A 10,396-nucleotide genomic window follows, 5' to 3' on the forward strand; every position below is an offset into this window, starting at 1 on the left:
CCCATGGGATCTCCACGATGTGATCACGGAGTCCCGATGGGTTGCTATGGTACCCGGGAGCTTGAATATAGCCTCCACGTCTACCAGCGACAGTAGCCTATAAGGTGGCCTATGGGCCTTTGACTGAGCCTCAAAGGCTTTCTAATGCATTGCTATGCTTAAGTATTAGACAAATGATAAGAAAAAGACGTATGGCTCAAAATAAGGATCGTTAATGACACCATCAAAAGATATATGGGCGGTCATTAAAAGGATATAGGTTCCTGTTTTGGAATCATCCTCATTTACTCCCCTAGTGGGACAAAAATAAAAAAAAAAATTAAAAGGTTTTAAAAAATAAAAACCTTACCTTTCCCCCTTTCAATATGTTAAAAAAAATCATAGCTGTGGTATTGCTGCGTTTATGACCCAGAAGAAAAAAAATTTGTACATTATTTAACCTGGACAGTGCACAACATGAGCAAAAAAAATTGCGAAAAAAAGCTAGTTTTGCCTATCTCACCTTACAAATAACAGAATAGAAAGTGATCAAAATGTCATATGGATCAAGAAATGGTACCATTAAAAAAAGAGCAACTCATCCTGAGAGAAAGAAAAAACAACCCAAAAAAACTTTTCATAGCACCATTAACTAAAAAGAAAAATGTTAGGGGTCTTCGGATGTGGCGATAAGCAAAATATACATTTTTTTTAGGGCTTATTTACACAAGCGTATATCGGTCGGTGTTTTCATGGCCAGCCAATATACGCTTCCATGTGAGCAGTCCCCCCTTTCCTCCCCCTCATCGATTCTCTGCCTCTTTCCTCCCCTCCCAGCAGTTTTTAATGGGAGTGGGTGAGACGGGGGCAGAGCTAAGCTCCTGCCCCCTACCCACCCCTTGTCCGCAGCCAGCAATGGGAATAGGCAGGACAGAGCGTAACTTAACTCCACCCCCATCCCACCCACTTCCATTACAAACACCAGAGTGGAGGGGTGGCAGAGAATTGGTGAGGCAGAAGAAAGGGGGGGACTGCTCAAATGGAAGCGTATATCGGCCGGCCATGAAAACCCCGGCCAATATACGCTCGTGTAAATAAGCCATTGGAGTGTGAAAAAGTTGCAAGAAAGAAAGCTATATAAATTTTGTATTGACATAATCCTACTTGCCTGCAGAATTTATTTACCATATTATTTATACTGCACGGTGAATGGACAAAAAAAACATAGAATTGATTTTGTCAATCTTGCCTGTAAAAAAAAATGGAATACAAAGCAATCAACATATTATATGTTCCCAAAAATTAGGTAAATGAAAACTAGAGTTCATTCTGCAAAAAAACAAGCCCCCATACAGTACAGTCAATGGAAAAATAAAAATGTTATACCTCTTGGCATGCTGCGACACAAAAGCAATTTTTTTTTTTAAAAGTGTCTTGTGAACAAAAATAGCAAAACATTAAAAAAACTGTATAAATTTGGTATCGCCAGAATCGTGCTGACCCAGAGAATAAGCTTATCACATGACTTCTTCTGCACAATGAACACTGTGAAAAGAAAATCCAAAAAACAAATGGGAGAATTTTTTACCCCAATTCTCATAAGAAAATTAATAAACGTTATACAATGCATTATATGTACCCAAAAATGATGCCATTAGAAAATACAACTTGTCCCGCAGAAACAAGTCCCCATACGGCTATATCAACAGAAACCTTTAAAAGTTATGGCTCCTGGAATGTGACGATAAAAAAAACTTAAAAATGAGTTGGTCATTAAGGCGCTTACAGGCTTCATCACCAAAGGGTTAATGTAACTTTTCTAAAATTACCATAAACTCTATATACAGAGAATGGAATAATATATGAAGAGAACAATAAGTCACTGTGGGAACAGGAAGCTAATCATACATTAGGGACAGTGCTGCAAAATTGGCAACTGTAAGCTACTGCTCTCTGTTATCAGCCAGCACACACCAGTCATTCTACTGCAGGACACAAATCTACTGCTCCCTGTTAATCACTGTAGAAGCAGACAGTCAATTATGTGTCAGGCACAGTAGTACAAGGTTGGTAACTGCAAGCTATTGCTCCCTGTGATCAGCCAGCACACGGGGATTCTACTGCAGGGCACCAATCTACTGCTGCCCATTATTAACCATGTAATCACAGTAAAAACAGGCAGTCAATTCTTTGTCAGGGACAATACTGCAAAGTTGGCAACTGCAAGCTATTACTCCCTGTTATCAGCTAGCACACACCAGGGATGTGAAAAAAAGGAAAAAAATACAAAAATATTTAAAAAATCCACCTTTACAAATAAATAAATCTCCACAAATTTGGTATCCATGTGTGTATAAGGACCCAGGTAAAAAAGTTTGTACATTATTTTACCCTCACAATGCAAGCTGAGAAAAAACAACACAAAAAATAGCTAATTTTGCCCATTCACCACATGCAATAGAAAGCAATGGCAACATGGCAAGCAGCACGGATCTCTTAAACACAGGTGTAGACATGACAGCCCCCACAGTGTGTGAACCTATGCAGGAAATTGCAGCATTAGCAGAAATCAAAGCTCAGAGTTCCCACAGAAAATAGAGGAAGGAGAAATAATATTTGGATACGCAGTATTCCTGAAGAGGTGGAACAAAAAAACCTAGGGGACACTCTACAGCACATCTTCAATTCCATCCTAGGGTTCCCTCAGGATTCCCATCTTGAGCTTGATCATGCACATAGATCCCTAGGCCCTAGGTCTGTTGACCCAGAATGCCCTCAAGATATTATATGTAGAGTCCATTGATACTTTCTCTCTCTTCCCCTCCCCATACCTCATATCCTCTCTCTCTGTCTTTCTTCCCTCCCTTCTAGTTATCATTCATTTTCATTGTTGCTAGAGGATGAGGCCTTGGGCTTCTACCCAAGTAACATGGACAGTTTATTTCCTCATTGCAGATTCAGGTATTATTCGGGTCACCCATTGGGCTTCTTCAAGTGTTTTTGAGATGGGTATTTTCTAGAAGAGGCCCATTTATATATGTTAGTTCAAGGAGTTATATTAATTATGTCTTTTATTATACATGTTTTATAGGTCCTATGAGACCTTTTTGAATTTGTATGCTTTGTAACCTATCCTATTGAAAGTTTCAATAAAAATAGATTGACCATAAAGCACAACTTAGCCTTTCCACCTAAACCCTTCATCTTTCCTGTAGTTGTCTGTCTACCAGACCAGTTGTGATATTGATGACCTGTAGCCACGAAGAGGAAAGAATAACAAATAAACAAATAACTGATGCAACTCTCCTAAGCCTAAAGTGGAGAGACATTGCACCCAAAAACGAAACCGAAAATGAGAAGGTCCTAGGACTATTGTAGTCAAGGTTAGTAATGGACTTTCTTAAAACAAAGCCGACAATCATTGAAATTTAAGGCAGCTAGCCATCCATAACCGGACTAGCACTTTTACCACACTGGCTATCATCTTTCAACATTCAAAAACATTATTGTGGCAAGCCACCATAGACTAGTCTACAGGACTCAGACCACCTTTAAAACTGTTATAAATCAACTTCTAAATGATAACTGACTTCTCAAAGTCATAATATTTTGTCTCTAAGAGCTCGATTTCAGCTTCCAGATCTGCCACATGGCTTAGGTCTGCCTCCAGAGTGTCAACCATATCATCTGCCCTTCTTTCCAACTCATCCATCCTCTGACCCAGATCTGCTCCAAAAATTCTTTCACTGTGGCTGATAGTTCTGTCTTAAAAATCGCCTTCATCTGATCCAACAGACTGGAATGATTGTTGGTGCCATGACTAGTTTCCAATGCTAATTCCCTTTGAGGCCCCAAAGTATTGACCTCAGGTTCCGATGGACTCTTAGAAGTCGTCACGAAGGGAGAGTCTGTGTGAGATTGAGAGGTGAACATTTCAGGCAGAGTAGCCCTAGATGAAGTTTGAGAGATCCTCAGTGCTTTGCCTTTGTTCTTGGTCATAGCTACATTAAAATACCAAAATATGCCAAAGGGTTCTAGTATGTGTTGCATTGAATATTATCACATATCAGAGTGCTTACAACTGGATTGCCACCTTCATTTAATTTGATCTTCACTATAAAGTACTTTGCCGCTTTGATCTTCGGCAGTTGTTTCTTTGTGGGATGCAAACTGTACCTGTGCCTATTTCACACGGGTGAAGCGCTAACGAGTGGGACCTTGCTTGTTGTATCTTCCAGTTTTTCACACTTCTCATTCCAGTAACGCTCCTTATCTCGTCTCGCTTCTCTCTGAAATTCAGCATTTAGCAAACTGAGATAAGTGCTGTTGCCAGTGGCTTTGGGTGTTTCTCTCTTTTGATTTTTGTATCCGAGAGCCATTTTGGCCTTTTTGGTCGTTTTTGTGTATGAGATAAATTGTTCCACTGTGTCTTATGGAAAGACATTTAATTTCTTCTCAAAATTCATCTGGAGTTTTTCCAGTTGTGCTGAGTGACTTGAATCTGTTTTTTACCTTTACTGCACATTCTGCTGGGATGTTACTGGTGTTAAAGTATATCATTGCAGGTGATCTTTTCGTGTTGTAGAATTAGAGTTTGACTTTGGCAATGAGGTGGTCAGTTTGACTTTCGCGGGTGGTCAGTAAAACAATCCGCACGGGGTAACATTTTGACTGCTTGTACTGAGCTCTTCCAACATTGTTGGCAGATGAAATCTGATTGTGATGCTGTCCATTTAGAGCTGTCCATGTGTATAAATGGCATTTTGGCTGCTCAAACCACGTGTTTCTAATCAATAAACAATTTTCTTGACAGCACTGAACCAAACAATCACCGGCCTCTTACTGTTCTTTTGATCCAAACTTCCCTATGACTGGTGGTTCTTCTCACATGTGTACTTTTGCGTTCAAGTTAGGTCAGTTTAACCTCTTTGTAAATCAAGGAGATAACTCCTTACTGCAGAGAGTGTTGTGTACAGATGGGCTCAAAAAATATGAGAAGGGATGGTAAAGAAAAAGAATACAAAAAATTGAATACTTCATTGTTTCTTTTGTTCTCAGGTGCAGTTGGGGTGGGGGAGGGGGCATTTTTCATTAAACTGTTGGAGGGTTAAATAGTTAGACCTAGTGACAAAATGCAAAGCTCATTCGGATTATTAGTCCTACACCAATAAAAAAGATGCAAGTCTGGGGGTGAAATTAGGATTAGGAATAATATGTGATATAAACTGTGAAATGTAAAGATTGAGAGAAAAAGTAAAGGCCCTTTTAGACAGGAAGAATGTCGGGCAAGTGATGTCCGACACTCGTCCATGCACATACTAGCTCCCGTGCACCTGCTGTTGTAAGGGATGCTTTGAGGATTGCTCATATTTAAACTGTGAAATGCAAAGATTAAGGAAACAATTGAGGGTGGAGCAAAACCCAAATAATTGTGATACAACAAAAGAATCTAGGACTGTGAAGGATCAATTAGTAAAATAGTAGAGGTGCTGCCTGCCAGATGACGCACCACCTAAGAGAGCATAAATGCACAGGAAGAGATAGCCAAAAGTGAAGGTGAATTACCACAACACTCCAAATAAGGTGAATATTAGAGTTCAGAGATAATGCAGTGTGAAACTCTTTTTTATTAAACAACGTGCATAGCCAGCATGGGAGAACGCGTTTCGGGGTCATACTGCCTCATCAGTTCCGTTTGCACTGTTCCATAAAGGATTCTTGGGATTCCCCTTGACATTTGGGACTTTGTCATCCTCAGATCTCCAATTGTCTGTATGTTTTATCTAGTTGTACTGATGAGGGGGTATGAGCCCAGAATGCATTCCCCCATACTGGCTACACAAGTTAATCAATAAATGAGAAGTTTAACACTGTATTATCTCTGGTCTCTAATAATCGCCTTATTTGGAGTTTTGCACCAATTCACAAGTTCCTTTGGCTGTGTCTACCCATATTTAAACTGGATGCTCCTCCATAACAGAATAGAACAATAAATGAGTGGACTGTTTGCATATACGTTTGAGACAATGGGCCTGAGGACCACATTAGAAAGCAGAGAGTATGTGAAAAAATTGTCTATTCTTCAATCTCCACTCATAAAGAAGCCCTCAAACCACTTAAGGCTTATGCCCTTGGCTAGATTTATGCTGCGTTTTACGCGGCGGAAATCTGCGTCGTTATCCTGCAGCTGTTAGGTTCTATTGAACCTAATAGCTCAATATTCCACTGCTGAATTCTGCAGTGTGAAAGAAACCGCAGCATGCTCTAATTGTGGTGGGAATACGCTGGACTGGCTTCCAATGTGATCAATGGAAGCTGGCCATCACGTTATACTTCCACTGTAGGACAGCAGAAGTATTGCGTAAAAACCCTTCCCCGCCCACTGCCAACCACGTCATCCGCACTGCCGGCGTGTCATGCGCTGTACTGCGCATGCGTGCCGGTTCGAAGGACGGGAGGATCCAGGATTAAATATCCCATTGTAAGCTTCTGTTAATACCTGCGGGGAGCTAGAGAGGACTCCCTAAGGGAATACCCCATAGCAGGGAGAGAGAGGGCAAGGCTAGAGGGTCTGGGAGTCCCTGCCTCCTCTCTAGCTCTGCTCCTCTCCCTGCTATGAGGGATTCCCTTGGGAAGTCTCCTCCAGCCCTGTTCTCTCTCTCTTTCTTCATGCTGTGGGGGAATTCCCTGTAGCGGGGATAGAAAGGTTCTCCTTCAGGAGATAATTAAACTGACTATCATTATGCCTTTTAACCCTAAAAATACCCATTAACATCAATGTATACATGTGTATTGTACATGTTCATTTACAGTAGAAATTCACACAACTTCTACCAGTACAGTGCAAAAATTAAAGCAGACTCCAACTAAAAGTGGCACAAAGATTGCCATGCTATGCTGCAAAGTTATGTTGTCTCATCTTTCTATGAAGACGGCTTCTGTTCCCCCATAGCAATGAGCACTGCCATGGGGGAAATCATAAAGCAGTTTACATCACAAATCAGGCATAAAAATGTAGCAGGTGGCCTAAAATTATCAACCTATCTTATCTTCTCCTTCCGTCGCCACTTCTGTATTCCTTTTTATCAAGTTCATTTTAGCGATGCCATCAAGACACCAGTGACCCATCGTAGTCCGAGAAGAAAGACAGTAGCCAGCGGCACGCCATGAATATCCACACAGTGGAGGAGAAATATAGGTTTGGTGCCAGCAACAAAATGACCATTGACAAATCGATCTTCAATAGCAAATCCAGCAGAGAAAGGAGATGCAGCACTCAGGAACTCATATCCACTTCAAGCAGTTTACAAAAGTCCAAAAAGGTTTATTGTCACTCCATAATATCACACAGATATCTTAACCCAGCACATCACCATTATACATCCTGTGCAGGCTAAGGCACAAAGCGCGACTTTAGCAAGTGTTGAGAAGGATAGCAGTCAAATATTTTTCCTGGCAGTTCCTGGGGGTACCGGCAAAATACTTGTCCTAAATCTTCTACTAGCCAGAATATGGAAAGATCATGGGATAGCCTTGGCTGTCGCCTTTTCTGGCATTGCTGCCGCATCACTATATGAAGGTAAGACCATTCATTCTGTTTTTAAACTGCCCTTAAAGGGGTTGTCCCGCGGCAGCAAGTGGGTCTATACACTTCTGTATGGCCATAACAATGCACTTTGTAATGTACATTGTGCATTAATTATGAGCCATACAGAAGTTATAAAAAGTTTTTCACTTACCTGCTCCGCTGCTGGCGTCCTCGTCTCCATGGTTGCCGTCTAATTTTCGCCGTCTAAAATGGTCGAATGGCCAAATTAGACGCGCTTGCGCAGTCCGGGTCTTCTTATCTTTTCAATGGGGCTCCGTGTAGCTCCGTGTAGCTCCGCCCCGTCACGTGCCGATTCCAGCCAATCAGGAGGCTGGAATCGGCAATGGACCGCACAGAAGAGCTGCGGTCCACGGAGGGAGAGGATACCAGCGGCCATCTTCAACCGGTAAGTATAGAAGTCACCGGAGCGCGGGGATTCAGGTAAGCGCTGAGCGGTTCTTTTTTTAAGTCCCTGCATCGGGGTTGTCTCGCGCCGAACGGGGGGGGGGGGGGGGGGTTGAAAAAAAAAGAAAAAACGTTTCAGCGCGGGACAACCCCTTTAAATCTGATGCATGTAGAGACACCTCTGTGCAACATATCAAAACAGAGCATTACTTCCAGGGGCTGAAATAGACTGAGCTAATAGTATGGGGTGAATGCACTGTGACTTATAAAGATGGAGTTGAAAAATATGGCAAATGATGGGTTACTGGGGGGTGTTACGGTTCTCTTAGCAGGAGACTTTGGAGTCTGGTGATCCTCACACCTGAAGGTATATAATCAGGATTATATACAGGTATTAGGAGAAGGGTTTATATAAAAATGAAACACCAAGATATAGGATAAAGAAAGATAAAGGTTTATAACATAAGGTAATTAGTGATGGGTTGGCAAAATAATAATTATGAAGATCGTTACAATTTGTATCATCGGGAAAGCGTAATTCGAATTTCACGCAGATAAAGTTGTGGGCAAAAGCTAGTCTAAGATATTTTAATGATACATTTTTATTATTCAACTTCTCGGTAAGGTAAATGGGGTGGAATAATTGCTTGTTATATCGCTGTGTAGGAAATTGCTAAAAGAAATAAGCCTTGGAGTGAACATACTTCTTTATCACCTTGAATTATAAATCCTGAAGTGCTAAAATCCATGCCTTATACAATTTAATATTATAGCTTATGTCCTCTGAAATCTGCTCTAATCATTTAATATTACTATTAATATGTAAAATAAAAATAGGCATATATGAAATGTTAGGTCTACTGGTATATGGAACCCTGGATCGGAGGCTGTCAGTATTTAAACTGATGGTACTAAAGCAGTTGTCACTTAAATATCAGTACATAACATTCCCAGTAATTCTACCTGTAGTAATGAAGCTTGACCACAAGATAGCGATAAATTCAAAACTGAATGATAGTTGGCTCTTTGTGAATAGATTGGATAGCACATCTAAAATGAACTTGATAAGAAAGAATACAAAAGTAGTAACGGAAGCAGAATGGGCACACATAAAATAGTAAGTTTCCTGGTATATGGAAGCCTGGATCGAAGGCTGTCAGTATTTAAACTGATGTTACTAAAGCAGATGTCCCTTAACCCCTTGAGTGGCACGCCCGGAAATTTTCCGGGACGAGCTCCACTGCTCATAGCAACATAGCCCGGAAGATTCCCGGGCTATGTATCACTATGGGAGCTGCAGAGCACAATGCCACAAGCTGTGACAGTGTGCTCTGCCTGCACAGTCCCACACAGAGCAGTGCAAGGGCTTTGAAAAACCAGCAGAAGATATTGCCGACATGTCGGCAACCTCCTGCTTTGTTTACAGGTTGCCATAGAGACCATCGGCTTGTCAGAAGCAAGCCGATGGTCTCTGTGGCAGGGAGAGCTTGGTGCTCGGCTGTGAGAGGACAGCTAGGTACCAGCTCTTACAGCAGAGATCAGAGAAAACCTCCGATCTCTGCTGTGTTAACCCTTTACATGCTGCAGTCTATGTGACTGCAGCATGTAAAGGGTTGTCACTGCAGCATGTAAGGGTCTGTCACCATCGGACCCCCAGAATGTGATCAGGGGTCCTGATGGGTCCCTGTGGAAGTCCCCTAAAGGGACAAAAAATAAAAAAATAAAAAAAAATAATAAAAAAAAAAAAGTAAAAAAATTATTAAAAAAATAAAAAAAACACTTGTCTCCCTTTACTTTGTAAAAAATCAAAAATACAATCACACATGTGGTATCCGTGTGCGTCGTAATGATGCAGAGAAGGAAGTTAATACATTATTTAGCCCCTTAATGACATGGCCCCTTTTTTTCTTTTTTCCCCATTTCTTTTTTTCCTCCCCCCTGTTTAAAAAATCACAACTTGTCCCGCAAAAAACAAGCCCTTATATGGCCATGTCAATGGAAAAATGAAAAAGTTATGGCTCTTGAGACGCAACTGCAAAACTAGTTGAAATTCAATGATAAGACCATTTAAAAAAACCTGCCCTGGTGGGCACGACAGGGTGGTAGGAAACCTGCCACTCAAGGGGTTAAACTTAAGTGCATAACATTTTCAGTAATTCTAGCTGTAGCAATGAAATTTGACCACAAGATGGCGATGAATTCAAAACTGAATGAGAGTTGGCTCTTTGTGAATAGATTGGAGTGTAATTGAAATGACTGATGGGTCACTGCTATCATGATTGCACATCTAAAATGAACTTGATAAGAAAGAATACAAAAGTGGTGATGGAAGGAGAATGAGCACACATTAAATATAAAGTCTCCTGGTATATGGAAGTCTGGATCAGAGGCTGTCAGTATTTAAACTTATGGTACTAAAGCACA

This window comes from Eleutherodactylus coqui, chromosome 2 (assembly GCF_035609145.1).
Source record: "Eleutherodactylus coqui strain aEleCoq1 chromosome 2, aEleCoq1.hap1, whole genome shotgun sequence".
Taxonomy (NCBI): domain Eukaryota; kingdom Metazoa; phylum Chordata; class Amphibia; order Anura; family Eleutherodactylidae; genus Eleutherodactylus; species Eleutherodactylus coqui.